The sequence below is a fragment of the Chlorocebus sabaeus genome, chromosome 6 (genome assembly GCF_047675955.1).
Source record: "Chlorocebus sabaeus isolate Y175 chromosome 6, mChlSab1.0.hap1, whole genome shotgun sequence".
Classification (NCBI taxonomy): Eukaryota; Metazoa; Chordata; class Mammalia; order Primates; family Cercopithecidae; genus Chlorocebus; species Chlorocebus sabaeus.
This window is the reverse complement of record NC_132909.1, coordinates 45928687-45942871: the sequence shown is the minus strand read 5'-3', so window position 1 is coordinate 45942871 and position 14185 is coordinate 45928687. Positions and strand designations below refer to the sequence as shown.

The window sequence follows — 14185 nt, the reverse complement described above, 5'->3', positions numbered from 1 at the left end:
TGCATGCACCCTCATGTACAGGACTGTTGCCACCTCCGCAGAGCTGCATCCTTGGACTTAAATGGGTAAAACGACATACAGGAAATCTGTCCCCCGGTTGCTCTGAGCTCAGCCCTGGAGAGGCACGACAGCCACCAGTCCTCCTTTCCTGGGCACCCTGGAGGCCAGGGGTCTTTAAGGGAAGGCTTCTCTGTGCCTCTGTCTGAGGTGGGAGCCGGTGGGGACACTGTGTTTTGCAGCCAGAGGGTCCTAACTCGGTTTGTTTTTTGGTGTTGGAGTCTTCAGAATCTTCGGGTGTCCAGGAGCAGCTGGAGGTGACCTGGGAGACAGGAAAGTTACTCACATCTGACAGGCCTGACTCTTGTGGCCCTGGCAGGGACTTTGTGCAGGGTGCTTTCTTCCCTTTCCCAACTGTAGGGATCTTAATCTGGGATCTGCCAGAAGGGCTGGGGAACCCCAGCTTGTATTTAGTTGATAGCTCATTCAGGAGATGAACCTGGGTAGTTGGAATATAAAGAGGGCCACAGAAAGATAAGTACCCCCTTCACTTCCAGAATATCCTAGCCTTTAGGAAAGGTGACTTTGGCCTGGCTTGCCCCAGGACATGCAGTGACAGCCCACAGTCATGCCTCCTGCAGACCTTGAACTGTGGGCTTGCCCTGGCCAAGACACCCCAATGAACAGGACCCGGATCTTCTGATCCCACAGCCCTGCGATCACCTCTTCCTGCCGCTAGAGAATGGCCAAGCAGGGTCTTGTGGAGGGAGCACTGTGTTGGAGATCCTGGCTTTGCTCAAGTCTCTGTTCCTGTTTCTGTCTTCTCACCTGCAAAATGAATGAATTGACCTCCATCAGCGTTTTTCAACGTGAAACCCAACTCTTCTCATCACTGTCTTGTCTCCAGTCCATGTCCCCCAACTCCCGGCCTTGAACTCCACATAGCACCCCCACTCTTCATTCCTGGCTACAATGATCCTGCTTTTATTCCATTTTCTATTCTACAGTTTATATCCAAAAATGATTGATTGATTGATTAATTGGTTGGTTGATTTTTACCGCTTCTTCATCGTCCAAATAAAAAATTGCATTGTCGAAAGTGCTTTTGCACATTGCACCTATTCCCAAAGCTTTGGAAACTGCAAATTTCTGGAAATCCCGAGGCAGTACCCTCCTTCGGGTCCAGTCTGGTGACTCAGTGGAGCAGGTAGAGACGTGGGAATCTCCCCTTTCTGTTTGGCTGTAGGATTCATTATTCTCTCCCCACCGGGACCTGTTAACTTGCTGCCTCCCATTCCTCATCTCTTCCAAATGGTGTGTCTTGGGTGGGCCTAGATTTCAGTTAGGCAAGGGCTGATTGTGCCAGGCGCTTGGTAGATTCTTGGGGACAGAGGTGCCCCCCTCCCACCGCTCCCACCCCCGCTGCAACCTTGCACTTCCTCTTCAGAAAGAATGGAGTTCAGGCTAGGCCGCGGTGGCTCACGCCTGTAATCCCAGCACTTTCGGAGGCCGAGGTGGGTGGATCACAAGGTCAGGAGTTCAAGACCAGCCTGACCAATATGGAGAAACTCTGTCTCTACTAAAAATACAAAAATTAGCCGGGTGTGGTGGTGTGTGCCTATAATCCCAGCTACTCTGGAGGCTGAGACAGGAGAATTGCTTGAACCCAGGAGGTGGAGGTTGCTGTGAGCCAAGATCGTGCCATTGCACTCCAGTCTGAGGGACAGAGCGAGACACCCTCAAAAATAAACAAATGAAAAAATAAAAAGGAATGGAATTCAGATCAGGTCATCAGTACAGCAACAGAGGGGCCACAAGATATTATGGGGGCAGAATTAGGAACAACCAATGCAAGCTTTAGGACAAGGGGGATTCCAGCAGGTTTCCTTGGAAGTGGTGGCTGGCCCCAGGTCAAACCTGGAAAGATACCACATGTTAAACCACGCCGGGCAGAAGGGATTGCTCAAGCAGATACCTTTGAAGCCCGGCCTCTACAGAGCATCCCAGCTCTCTCATTCTGCCAACCGGCAGCGTGAGGGTCCTTGTTCTTATCTTCCTGATACAGAAAGGCCCAGGCAGGTGATAACTTCAGAGATGGTTCCTTGAGCTTTCTAGAAACATGCAGGATCCTTACTAACCTTTAACTGGGGAAGCCCAGATCTCCAGGGCAGTTTCTCAACTGCACCACCATTGACATTTGGAACTGTGCACTGTAGAACGTTGAATAGTGTCCCTGGCTGTCACCCATGAGATGCCAGTAGTATTCCGTCCCCTCTAAGGGGTAACAACCGAAAATGACTCTAGCCATGGCCATGTGTCCCCTTGGAGGGGGGGAGGCAGAATCACCTCCGCAGGTGAAATGTGATGCTCATTAGTACAACCTGGTTCCCCTCTAGGGCCCATCATTGCCTCAGTGGGTCCTTGGTGTTTGTGGAGCCCCCTGAGAAACTGCCAGTAAGAGTGGGAACGGGGGCAGAGACCAGGAACTGAATCCTGCCATCCAGTCAGTTCTTAATCGGAGGGAGCGGGTCTCGATAAAAAGGAGGAACAGTTAGGAACTGACTGTGGGGGGGGGGGGGGTTAGGCAACGTGCCCGAGGGTGGACAGCGGGTGCCCTTGTCTTTCTCTTCTTTGTCTTATGACTGACCTGGATTTCTGGAGGAACTGTCCTTGTCTTAGAATGATCTGTTGCTTTTCTTCTGAGATTAGAGGTATTAGATTCTCTCCCAAGAGCTACTTTGGAGGTTGCCCTGGATAAACGTCGCTTTTGTAAGCTGCATTATCTCTTCCGTGGACCCTTTCGCCCACCCGTTCCCAAGCACACACTGCTGAATTTTTGTTCTTGGTCTATCTTGCTCTCCCCTTCCCTGCTTGGCCCCCTCCTTGACCGTGACTTTGCTGCTTTCCCTTGATTGGAGGAAACGCTCTAGGGCCACGGGACTGACGGTCCCTTCTGGGTGCTGCCCCCGCACCCCACCCACCAGCCCTTTGTGTGCCCGGCATCCCCAGCCCAGCTGTGCCAGGCTGCCCCTGCTCGGCCGGCCATTCAGACAGCCCCAGGCGGCCTCTCGGCAGAGCAAGACAAGCCCTTCTCTTCTGCCCTCGTGGTCCCTGGAGTGGCAGAACAAAGGGCTCTGTCTCCACACCAGCCCACCGCCACAGCCCAGAGCCCCGTTCCCTTTCAGTTTCTATCGTGGCTGGGAAAGAGCCTCAGAGATTAGGCATGTTTCAGAAATGCAGCTGACGAGTTTGGGTTCTACTCATTTCCTCAGCGAGACTTTCTGAGCCCGAGCCCGATGATAAATAAAGTAGTGATTCAAGGGTTCAGCCCGTGGGTTCGTCGGAGCGATGAATAAGATATCCTTGTCTGACTCACTTGTTTAAAACCCCTCTCTGCCCTGCTGCACAGGGCTGTGTGTGCAAGAGAAGGAGCCCCGCTAGGGGTATTTCATGGCTGTTGTTGCTGGGTGCCTGAGTTTGCTAGGGCTGCTGTAACAGAACCGCACGCTGGGTGGCCAAAATGACAGAAATATATTGGCTCGCAGTTCTAGAGGCCAGACGTTTAAGATCACATTCAAGATCAAGGTGTTGGCAGGGTTCGTGCCTTCAGAGGGCTGTGAGATCTGTTCCAAGCCTCTCTCTGTTGGCTCATACACAGCCATCTCTCCCTGGGTCTTTGCATCGTCCTCCCTTTGTGCCTGTCTCTGTGTCTAGATTTCATCTTATGAGGACAGCAGTCATAGGGACGGGGGCCCACCCTAATGATGTCATTTTAAGTGAATCATCCCCATAAAGACCCTGTCTCTAGGCCAGGCTTGGTGGCACACGCCTGTAATCTCAGCCCTTTGGGAGGCCGAGGTGGGAGGATCGCTTGAGGCCAAGAGTTTAAGACCAACATGGACAACATAGCAAGATCCCATCTCTACAAAAAAATACTAAAATTAGCTGGACATGATGGTGAATGCCTGTGGTCCTAGCACTTTGAGAAGCTGAGACAGAAGGATCACTTGAGCCTGGGAGTTTCAGGCTACAGTGAGCTATGATCATGTCACTGCATTCCAACCTGGGTGACAGAACAACACCCCATCTCAAAAAAAAAAAAAAAAAAAAAAAAAAAGACCCAAATATACTCATACTCTGAAGTTCTGAGGTTTAGGATTTCAATATGTGAATATTTGTTCGTGGAGGGGAGTGGTAGACACAGCTCAGCCCATAACACTGAAAAAGGGGCAAATTCAAATTGCATTTTTATTTATTATTTATTTTAGGGGGGGACTGTCACCCAGGCCGGAGTGCAGTGATGCGATCTCAGCTCACTGCAACCCCTGTCTCCCAGGTTCAAGTGCTTCTCCTGCCTCAGCCTCCCGAGTAGCTGGGACTACGGGTGTGCGCCACCACGCCCAACTAATTTTTGTATTTTTAGTAGAGATGGATTTTCATTGTGTTGACCAGGCTGGTCTTAAACTCCTGACATCAGGTGATGCGCCCGCTCGCCCTCCCCAAGTGCTGGGATAACAGACGTGAGCCACCGTGCCCAGCCTCAAATTACATTTTTAGATAATACAGGAATCTAGGGGGAAATGATCGTGTCAATAGAGAACAGGTCCATTTTGTCTTTTCTCACTCCTTTAAATAAACACTTTAAGGGTGAGTAGGTTGGTTGGCTGCATCAATTTTGGAAGCTCCCTGTTGGGAATTTTCCAGATCTCACACTCATATATTCAAGGGTGACTAAAGAGAGGTGAGAGGCCTGATGCAGTGGCCCACGCCTGAATCCCAGCACTTTGGGAGGCCGAGGTGGGAGGATCACCTAAGGTCAGGAGTTTGAGACCAGCTTGGCCAACATGATGAAACCCAGTCTCTACTAAAAATACAAAAATTAGCCGGGTATAGTGGCACGCACCAGTAATCCCAGCTACTTGGGTGGCTGAGGCAGGAGAATTGCTTGAACCGAGGAGGCAGAAGTTGCAGTGAGCCGTGATCCCGCGCCACTGCACTCTAGCCTGGGCCAGAGAGTGAGAGCCCGTCTCAAAAAAAAAAGGAAAAAAAAAAAAAACAACAGAGGTGAGGACCCAGCCCAGGGAGGAGTGGATCCTGTGGGATTTTACAGGAGATGTGTTGAGGGCCAGGCCACGAGAACGTGTGTGCCTGGAAGCAGGATGAAGTTTACAAACAGGGCATGGGGCGGGGGTGTCACTGCTCTCGGTATTGCCGGCGTCAGGGGCAAGGGATATCCAAAGTAACTCCACTCAGGGACCCAAGTGACCTTAGGACCAACTGCTGTCACAAGTGATTGAACAAAAGAAGTTTCTGGAATGTCTTAAAATCCTTCAGCAAAAAGGAAGTATTGGCTGGGAGCCGGGCTCAGAGCTGGCCCGTAGGGAGACTGAGGAGAACAGAAATAGCCCTCGCCTCTATTCAGATATTCAGCCAGGAGTCACGAGCATGGAAGTCAAATTAATAGCCCAGTGGGGTCTTTGAAGGTGCCAGCAGCGGGCGAGCCTGTGATGGGAGCCTGCCTGGCCTGGGGACTCGCTTATGGGGGAAGTGGGAGACCCGAGAGCTTCCCCCGTCAGCCGTACCATGGGTCATCTGCCTGGGAGGTGGGCACCGCTGCTTCCTCATGAGTGAAGTCACAGCAGCACAGCAGCAGTGGGAGGCTCAAGGCTTTGCTGTGGATCTTCCCAGGCTCACTGCTCAGAGCATCTCCACGAGGAGGCGTCTGCCACCTCCTGCATCCCATTCCAGGGCAGATGAGATTGGGGGCAGGAGGGTGATGTTTGAGATTTTGATTCCCAGGGTACGGGGACTCACGCAGGGCTTTAATTTCCTGGTGAATGTGCCATCGGGGTCGGGGGTAGCTTGTCCACTGCTTGGGAAGATCCCTGAGGTCCTCGTCTTGTCACGTGGAGATGCTATTTATTGGGTGGGCACGAGAACAAGAGAGGCAGAGAAAGTGCGGTCGTACTTATTTGGCCCATAGACACCATGGAAACTGGTTCCTTTTCCCTGGGTGGTCCCTTGGGAGTCAGCCCCATGATTTAGCAGGGAAGGGAGAAGGTAAGGGTTGGAGTGTCCTGGAGTGAAGAAAGTGGCCTGAGCCGGGGCAGGTGCCTCCACAAGGCTGGCTCCCTCTTGCACCCCACACTCTCAATATCCTGTAGCCAAGTGAGCATGGGGTTGGAACCGTGGTCCTTAGGAGGCTGAAAGTATGCAAATGTTCCTTTTTTTTTTTTTTTTTTTTTTTTTTTTGAGACAGGGTCTCACTCTGTCAACCAGGCTAAAGCACAGTGGCATGATCTTGGCTCACTGCAACCTTGATGACCTCCCTAGGCTCAAGTGATCCTCCTACCTCTTTCTCCCTAGTAACTGGGACTGCAGGCAGTCACCACCACGCCAGGCTAATTTTTGTATTGCTTATGGAGACGGGGTTTCACCATGTTGCCTGGTCTGGAACTCCTGGGCTCAAGCGATCACCCGCCTCGGCCTCCCAAAGTGCTGGGATTACAGGCATGAGCCACCACGCGCAGCCACTTTTCTGATTGATTTAAAGCATAGCTTCTCAGCCGCAGCATTGGTGACATTGGGGGCAGATGATTCTCTTGGTTAGGAACTGCTGTCTGCACTGTAGGGTGTTGAACAGTGTCCCTGGCCTCCACCGTTCAGATGCCAGTAGCACCCCCTCCTCCGTGTCTGGATAACCAGAAATGTCTCCAGACATGACCAAGTGTCTCCTGGAGGGCAGAGTCAGCCCTGGGTGAGAAACACTAGTTCGGGGTTCTGTTGACTCCTAAGTGAGTTTGCGTCTGTCATCATCTGACTGACCGAAGTCCTAGGATGCTGCGCAATTTTTTTTTTTTTTTTTTTTTTCAGATGGAGTTTCATTCTTGTTGCCCAGGCTGGAGTGCAGTGGCACAGTCTTAGCTCACTGCAACCTCCACCTCTTGGGTTCAAGCGATCGATTCTCCTGCCTCAGCCTCCCAAGTAGCTGGGATTACAGGCACCCGCTACCATGCCCAGCTAATTTTTGTATTTTCAGTAGAGATGGGATTTCACCATGTTGGCCAGGCCGGTCTTGAACTCCTGACCTCAGGTGATCCACCCGCCTTAGCCTCCCAAAGTGCTGGGATTACAGGCGTGAACTGCTGCGCCCAGCTCACACATTTAAATACACAAAGTGAATGAGGAAGGAGAGAGGAGAGAAATCAGAGAGACTAGGTAGGTTCTTCTGGTTAGTAACCCACTGGGGGCCAAGTGCGGGGGTCCATGCCTGTAATCCCAGCACTTTGGGAGGCAGAGGTGGGAGGATCCCCTGGACCCAGGAGTTCCAGACCAGCCTCAGCAACATAGTGAATCCCCGTCTCTACAAAAAGATACAAAAATTAGCCAGGTGTGTTGGCACATGTCTGTGGTCCCAGCTACTCAGGAGACTGAAGCCAGAGGATCACTTGAACCTGGGAGGTCGAGGCTGCAGTGAACCAAGATGGTGCCACTGCACTCCAGCCTGGGTGACAAAGAGAGACTCATCTCAAAAAAAAAAAAAAAAAAAAAATTATTAGGAATGTATTCTGTGCATTCTGGTGTTTAGTGTGAGGAAGGAATCAATTTTTTTCCAAATAATTAATGTAGGGTCTCTCACCCTCAGCACTGCTGATATTTGTGGCTGGGTCCGTCTCTGTGGTGGGGCCCTGAGCACCACGGGGTGTGGAGCAGCATTTCCAGCCTCAACCCTCTTCATGTTGATAGCATGCTCCCTGTCCCAACAACCAAATATGTCTCAGGGCCAGGCGCAGTGGATCACACCTGAAACCCCAACACTTTGGGAGACTGAGGCGGGCAGATCACTTGAAGCTAGGAGTTTGAGACCAGCCTGGCCAACATGGCGAAATCCTGTCTGCACTAAAAATACAAAAAAAAAAAAACAAAAAAAAAAACCACACACACACAAAAAATTAGCCAGGCATGGTGGTGTGCACCTGTAATCCCAGCTACTTGGGAGGCTGAGGCACAAAAATAGCTTGAACCCAGGAGGTAGAGGTTGCAGTGAGCCAAGATCATGCCACTGCACTCTAGCCTGGGCAACAGAGCAAGACTCTGTCTCAAAGGGGAAAAAAAAAAGTCTCACGACAGAGGTTGCCAAGTGTCCCCTGAGGGCAGAGTCCGTTCCAGGGGAGAAACACTGATATGGAAGAACCCCAAGCTTTTGAGGGGCAAGTAGAGCCTGTTGAGACCTGCAGGTCAAGCCCATGACTGGCCTGAGGCAACTCGTTTCTCACCTGCCTTCGTGGTGTGATCACCAGGATCCCTGGCACAGGGATGAGCTTTAAGGGGAGCTGGGGAGTGGCTGTTTCACGAAAGACATTGGTGGCAGCAAATCCTGGGACCATTGCCCCCCTACCATCTGGTTCCACTCTCAGGTGATCAGAAAGTGGAACCAGCTTGAACCTGGGAGGTCCTTTGTAGAAACCGGGCAGGGGGTGGGTTTCCTGGCCAGAAGGAGGAGCATCTATCTGAAGGCCACAAGGGCTGGATCGCGGATGGGCGGCACGGGGGGATCCTGGCATGCAGAGAGCACTCCACGTGGGGCCAGAAGCCTGGGGCAGATGGGTGGCCAGGTCGTGAGCCACCTAGGCAGCTCAGCAGATGCGGAGAATGGGAATAAACTTGGGGGTCTTTTGGGGGATTTGTGGGATAGGTGATAGCTAAAAGGTACAGGGTTTCTTTTTAAGGTGATGTAAATGTTCTAGCCAGGGGCAGTTGTTCATGCCTGCAATTCCAGCTCTTTGGGAGGACGAATCAGGAGAATCACTTGAGCCCAGAAGTTTGAGACTGGCCTGGGCAACGTAGGGAGATCTCATCTTTAAAAAAAAAAAATAGAAAAATTAGCTGAGTGTGGATTTGCACCTGTAGTCCCAGCTACTCCAGAAGCTGAGGTGGGAGGATTGCTTGAACCCAGGAATTCGAGCCTGGCCTGGGCAACATAGGGAGACGCCTGTTCTTACCCTCGAGATGGCTTTCCCTCTGGGCGTGACGACAGATGGGCTGTGTGATTGCAGAGGGGTCTGCCCTTCCAGACCCACATCCCTGGCTGCCCTCCCCATCTTCGTTTACAAGCCCACAGGTCACCCGGGAAGGACCTGCAGCCCAGCCACCTGCGGGGCCCAGTGGCTCGGCCTTCTACCTGTGACCAGAACCCACTTGCGTCTCATGGGCCTGATCCAGGCAAATGTCAGCTCCCCCCAAGGCACCCACAGGACGTGCTTCCACCCAGGCCCCCCACAGTCCATCTGCCACAGATGGTAACATTTTCTTAATGTCACTCTGGTCCTGGTGCCCCTGCATCAAACCACATGGGGCTCCCCTGTCGGACTTGCATGAAAATCTAACCACATTTGCAGGGCCCTGGAGGATCTGACCTTCCCCATCTCGGCTTCTCTCTCCCCGCCTCCAGCCTTGGACCCGCCGGCCACACTGGGCTCCTTGTTCTCAGACCCGCTCTGACCCCGCCTGCCCGCTCCCCGCCCTCGCCTGGACTGCTGTCCTCAAGCTCCAGGCACGTCCAGCTCGTTTGCACTATACAGGCCTCAGCAACCGTTTGCCCTGAGCACTGCCCCATGGGTTCCTATCCCTGGCTTCCCCACCTTGGCCTGGCTCGTATTGGGGCCATGCCGTGCACTGTGGGACACTGAGCGGCATCCCTGGCCTCCACCTACAAGATGCAGTATCCCCTTGCTGCAAGTGGTGACATCCAAAATGTCTCGATGGCCAGGCACGGTGGCTCACGCCTGTAATTCCAACACTTTGGGAGGCTGAGGCGGGTGGATCGCTTGAGGCCAGGAGTTCAAGACCAGCCTGGCCAACATGGAGAAACCCCGTCTCTACTAAAAATACAAAAATTAGCTGGGTGTGGTGGCGGGTGCATTTTGTCCCAGCTACTTAGGAGGCTGAGGCATGAGAATCACTTGAACCCGCGAGGCAGAGGTGACAGCGAGCTGAAATAGCGCTACTGTACTTCAGCCTGGAAAACAGAGCAAGACTTCATCTCAAAAAAAAAAAAAAAAAATGTCTCCAGACAGATGTCTGTCCCAGCGGGGACAGACTCACTCCTGGCTGAGAACTGCCGTGCTAGCACAGTTATACTGGCTTTTTCCTCCCCAAAGCACTTATCACCGTTGCAAATACCTCCTTGCTTTGTGGTGAGTGTGTTTTCCGTCTCCTTCACCTGCACGTTCTGTCTCCTGTTCCCAGCTTCAGCCTGGCCCGGGGTGAGCACTGGAGGAAGATTTGTTAACCATATGTTGAAAGAAGACAGCCTCCTCTGAAACATCAGCACAGATCCCAGGGAGGGAGACCCCAGGGCCTGGAGGGGTGGGCGTATAGCACAGGTCAGAGAGCACTTGGGCTGTGGGGAGGCGGGTGGCCAGAACGTGCTAGAAAGAACACATACCTGGCAAGGGACTTTCTCTGGGGCGTGGGGCTCAGAACAGTCAGGCCGGATGGAAGGTCTGGGGGAATGCCTTGTGGAAGACAAGGGACAATCTGAACAGGTTCAGAAGAACACATTCAACTCCCCGTGGGTGAGCATGGAATTGGCAGAAGTCACTAGAGGGCATTTGGGATGAGCTTCTTGGGAATATTCAGTTAAGGCAGAAAAAAGGCTGGAGCAACTGAAGGGCTCACCCAGCTACTTTCTGGCCTGAGTGTTCCACTCAAGGTCTTCGGCACTGGGCAACTGGATTCATGTCGTGGGGCTTCCATAACTGAGTACCTATCCTGGGGTGGCTGAGGAGACCACAAGTCTGAAATGAAGGTGTTGGCTGGGCACGGTGGCTCATGCCAATAATCACAGCACTTTGGGAGGCCGAGGCGGGTGGATCACCTGAAGTCAGGAGTTCACGACCAGCCTGACTAACATGGTGAAACCCTGTCTCTACTAAATACAAAAAAATTAGTCAGGCGTGGTGGTGCGTGCCTATAATCCGAGCTACTTGGTAGGTGGAGACAGGAGAATCGCTTGTACCTGGGAGGCGGAGGTTACAGTGAGCCGAGATCACGCCATTGCACTCCAGCCTGGGCAACAAGAGCGAAACTCTGTCTCAAAAACAAGCAAACAAACAAACAAAAAATTAGCTGGGCATGGTGGTGGGTGCCTGTCATCCCAGCTACTCGGGAGGCTGAGGCAGGAGAATTGCTTGAACCCAGGAGGTGGAGGTTGCAGTGAGCTGAGATCGCACCACTGCACTCCAGCCTGGGTGACAGAGCAAGACTCCATCTCAAAAAGAAAAAAAAAAAAAAAAAAAATGGTGTCAGCAGGACCACACTCCCTCTGGAGGCTCTAGGGGAGGACTCTTCCTGCCTGTTCTAGCTTCTGGGGCTCCAGGCATTCCATGGTCTGTGGTCACATCACTCCAATCCCCGCCTCCGTCTTTATTCACGTGCCGTCTTCCCTCTGTGTGCACATGTGTCTCTTTTCCTTTTATAAGGATACAAGTCTTTGGATTTGGAGCCCACCCTAGTCCAGTACAACCTGATCTTAACTGACTACATCCCCAAAGACTTTATTTCCAAACAAGGTCACATTCTGAGTTTCGGGGTAAGCATGAGTTTTGGGGAACACGAAAGAACTCCCCACTGGAAATGCCTCTCTTTGTGATTTTGCCCTGTGTATGCTGTTTCTTGGCCCTGCTGGCTCCCCCAGCTGCTCCCCAAGGAGTTTCCCATCCCTGCTCTGTCCCACCCCTAGGACTTGGCCCCTTAGCAGGGCCTGGGCCACCAGTGATGCCCACCAATTCCTGTGATGTCCTGTGCCAGCCTGTGATATGAGCCCATTCACCTCTGCAGTGGATTCTTGGAAGCAGCCCCGCTTACTTTGTTTATTTACTTGTTTGTGTGTGTGTGTGTGAGAGAGAGAGAAACAGGATCTGTCTCTGTTGCCCAGGCTGGAGTGCCGTGGCGCTATCACGGCTCGATCTCCCAGGCTTAAGTGATCTTCCCACCTCAGCCTCCTGAGTACCTGGGACCACAGTGCACGCCACCATGCCCGGCTCATTTCTTATTTTTTGTAGAACTTGGTGTGGGGGGATCTGTCTTTGTTGCCCAGGCTGATCTCAAACTCCTAGGCTCAAGTAGCCTCCCAAAGTGCTGGGATTACAGGAATAAGCCACCACACCTGGCCATATCCCTGCTTTCTGAAATGCCCCAAAAGAGCTTAGTTCCTCCCTCCTGTCACCTGCACTGGGCCATCCCTTGGAGTTTTCTTAACAGTTTCTTCTCTTGAGTGTCCTCTTCCTCCCGACTGGCACGTGAGCATGGCCATCTTACGGTTAGGTTGGAGATGTAGAAAAATGAGGACAAAGGCCTCTAAGTCGTCCTCCCAGTCTGAGCCACCCTAACCGACAGACTGACTTTGTGGTCATTCCTCCGTGTGTGTTTCCATCTTTCCCATACGGCCCATGAGCTTTCTTCTTTAAAAAAAAAAAAAAAAAAAAAAAAAAAAAAAAAATCCTCAACAGGATCAGCGAAATGTACGCGAAACGTGACATGCGCTGAATGCTGTAGGATGCATCCTGAAGGAGTCTGCTGCAATGCTAGTTAGCCTTCTCTTAGCTTGAGAGTGATTTCATCCTATAAACATGTGGCTTCAAATTATGGCCTTATATAAACGAAACGGCTACGCTACACTTTCTGGAGGCCCCGTCCAGAGGCCTTTATTTTCCAGTAAATTCCGAATCCTCCACCAAACTGGTAGGCAGAACCCTACTTTCCGTGCAGCCGGCCTTGAGAGCGGCTAATTCACATCCGGCCACTGACCCCCCACCCCCAGGGCCTGTTTTTTTCGTTGTCATGCCTTTCCTTACACCTCCTTTCCATGAGAACACGAGGAAAAGGCCCTGAATTGAGATTGGCATTTTTTCAGAGTGCAGAAAGCATATACCGGCCTGGCTTTTACGAAGCCATTTCTTTTTGCACCACTCCGTTTTTTAAAAAGGAGTGTTCATTTTTATTTTAGTGAAATGCACATAACGTGTAATTTATAATGAGTAATATTCAGTGCATTCACAGTGTTGTGCAAACACCAGCTCTATCTGATTCCAGAACACTTTCATCCCTCAAAAGGAAACCCAGTCCCCATCCCCATTAGCCATCTCTCCCCACTCCTCGTCCCCCAGCTCCTCACAATGACTCATCACTTTCTGTGTCTGTGAATTTGTTCTGGCATTCTGGACATTTCTATAAATGGAGTCACACCTCATATGGTCTTTCGTGTCTGGCTTCTCTCACTCAGCATCGTGTTTTTTAGTTTCATCCACGTTATAGCATGAATCGGTGCTTCCTTCCTTTTTTTTTTTTTTTTTTTTGAGACAAGATCTGGCTCTGTTGGCCAAGTTGGAGTGCAGTGTAACGATCTCGGCTCACTGCAGCCTCTGCCTCCCAGGCTCAAGCCATCCTCCCACTTCAGCCTCCCAAGTAGCTGGGATTACAGGCACACGCCACCGCGCCTGGCTAATTTTTGTGTTTTTTTCTATACAGACGGGGTTTCGCCACGTTCCTCAGGCTGGTCTCGAACTCGTGAACTCAAGCAGTCTGCCAGCCTCGGCCTCGCAAAGTGCTGAGATTACAGGCGTGAGCCGCCTCACTCAGCCTTCATTTCTTTTTATGGCCAAATAATATTCTGTTGGATGAATGGGCCACGTTGTGTTTTTCCATTCATCCGTTAACAGGCACTTTGTTAGCACTTTTTGGCATTTCTTCGAGGATCTTTGTAGTCTGACAGTTTGATTTTCATTTGGTGACAAGGGGATCGTTCTTACAAAAGGCCTTGGTCGTACTGATGCTATCAGCTGGAGGATGTGTTTTGCTTCCCGTTTGCATTGTCTGTGCGTGGGATGGGCAGAGTCAGGGGGTAGAGTGGTTATGTTAGCCTTGGGGTATTTTGGTAAGACAATTTGGTTTAAGGAAGGAAACACGTTTCCAGGACCCAGACCCCAAAACACAGCCACAACCCGAGGTTGCCACTTGGCTGAGCTGTCCCCCACAGGGACTTCAGGTCCCTGGTTCCTCCAGCCCCATCTGCTTCCTTCCATTCCCACCAGAACCAGGGGATTCTCCAAGGGCAGGTTTCACATCCACTTGGGGCAGGGATCTGAAGCCACAGCAAGACTAATTTCCAGGTCCCAGGTCTCCTGGG

The 14185-nt window shown here is 51.7% G+C and overlaps 1 protein-coding gene across 6 annotated transcripts in view; it reads left to right on the top strand.

The window, feature by feature from the left end:
• The window catches only part of MYO9B (myosin IXB), a 136908-nt gene that overhangs the window by 1027 nt on the left and 121696 nt on the right, over positions 1-14185 (top strand). The gene's annotated exons all lie outside the window — the stretch shown is intronic.